A 2,095-nucleotide genomic window follows, 5' to 3' on the forward strand; every position below is an offset into this window, starting at 1 on the left:
CAAAAAAAGAGAGAAAACATAGATGACCAGTATCAAAATCAAATGGGCTATCACTATTGACCCTGCAAACATCAAAAGAACAATTAGAGGCCAGGCGCCGTGGCTCGCGCCTGTAATCCCAGCACTTTCGGAGGCTGAGGCGGGCAGATCACAAGGTCAGGAGATTGAGACCATCCTGGCTAACACCATGAAACCTCCTCTCTACTAAAAATACAAATAAAAATTAGCCAGGTGTAGTGGCGGGTGCCTGTAATCCCAGCTACTCAGGAGGCTGAGGCAGGAGAATGGCGTGAACCTGGGAAGTGGAGCTTGCAGTGAGCCGAGATTGCGCCACCGCACTCCAGTCTGGGTAACAGAGCGAGACTCTGTCTCAAAAAAAAAAAAAAAGAATAATTAGACAATACTATGCAGAGTTCTTCATACATAAATGGGACAACTTAGACCAAATAGACCAATTCCTCAAAAAACATACTGTCACAACTCAGTGTGAAATAAATCATTCAAGCCTTACAAGTGTTGAATCTATAATTCTATTTTTTTTATCTCATTTTATATTTTGAGACAAGTTCTCACTTTGTTGCCCAGGCACTCCAGCCTCGACCTCCTGGGCTCAAGCTACCCTCCTACCTCAGCCTCCTGGATAGCAAGGACCACAGGCATGCACCACCATACCCAGCCAATTTTTAAATTTTTTGTAGAAACAGGTCTCACTATGTTGCACAGGCTAGTCTCAAACTCCTGGGCTCAAATGATCCTCCTGCCTTCGCCTCCCAAAGTGCTGAGATTACACGCATGAGCCGCCATGCTGGCCTGAATCCATAATTTAAAAAACTACAAATCTCCAAGTTGAGATAATTTCACCAGAGTACTCCATCAAATGTTTAAAGAATTAAAACCAATTCCATGTAATCTGTTTTGGAAAATAGAAGGGAATGCTTCCTGATTCATTTATTCTATGAAGTTGACATAACCCTGATACCAAAACCAGACAAAGGAAATAGAAAAAAGAAAATTACAAACCAACACCCCTCAAGTATATAGGCACCAAAAAAATCCTTAACAAAATATTAGCAAATAGAATTTGTATGTGTGCATGTGTGCGTGTGTGTGTGTGTGTGTGTGTGTGTGTGTGTGTGTGTAGGATTATACATCATGACCAAGTAGAGTTTATTCCAGGGCTGTAAGGCTGGTCAATATTTGAAGCTCAATCAATGTAATCCAACATCTAGTCTAATAAACTAAAGAAGAACAAAAATATATCAATTGAGGCAGAAAAAAGTTTGACAAAATTCAACACCTATTTGATAAAAACTCTCAGAAAAATGGAAATAGAGGATGAACAATAGCTCCCCAAATGTATCCACATCCTAATCAACAGAACCTGTGAATATGTTACCTTATGTGAAATGGTACTTTGCAGATGTGATTAAATCAAAGATCTTGAGATCGAGGGTTTGCCCTGGATTATGTGGAAGAGCCTGATGTAGTCACAAGGGCTACGAAAAGAGAGGAGAAGTGATGATGTCAGCAAAGGTTGTAGTGATGTGCTCTGAACATGGAGGAAAGGGCTACAAGCCAAGGAATAAAGTGTGCCCTAAATCCAATTGCAAGTATTCTTATAAAAGGCAGAGGGAGATTTGGTATACACAGAAAAGAACCATATGATTTCCATGTAACCATGGAGGCAAAGATTGGCATAATGGGGCCACATGTCAAGGAATGTCAGCAGCTACCAGAAGCTGGAAGAGGCAAGAAACAGATTCTTCCATAGAGCATCCAGTGGACATACAGTCCTGCCAACACCTTGATTTTAGCCTGATGAAGCTGATTTATCGCCTCCAGAACTGTGAAATAATACATTACTGTTGTTTTAAGCTACCTAACTTGTGATGATTTGTTACAGAAGCCAGGGCAAACAATTATGTCCATCCCTAGAGCCCCAAGAAGGAATTCAACTCCGTACGTTAATTTTAGCCCATGAAACACATTTCAGACTTCTCACATCCAGAACTATAAAAGAATAAATTTGCATTATCTTAAAGCACTAAATTAGTGGTGTGTGTGTGTGTGTGTGTGTGTATATATATATATATAT

The sequence above is a fragment of the Mandrillus leucophaeus genome, unplaced genomic scaffold (genome assembly GCF_000951045.1).
Source record: "Mandrillus leucophaeus isolate KB7577 unplaced genomic scaffold, Mleu.le_1.0 Scaffold3, whole genome shotgun sequence".
In the NCBI taxonomy this organism is placed as follows: Eukaryota; Metazoa; Chordata; class Mammalia; order Primates; family Cercopithecidae; genus Mandrillus; species Mandrillus leucophaeus.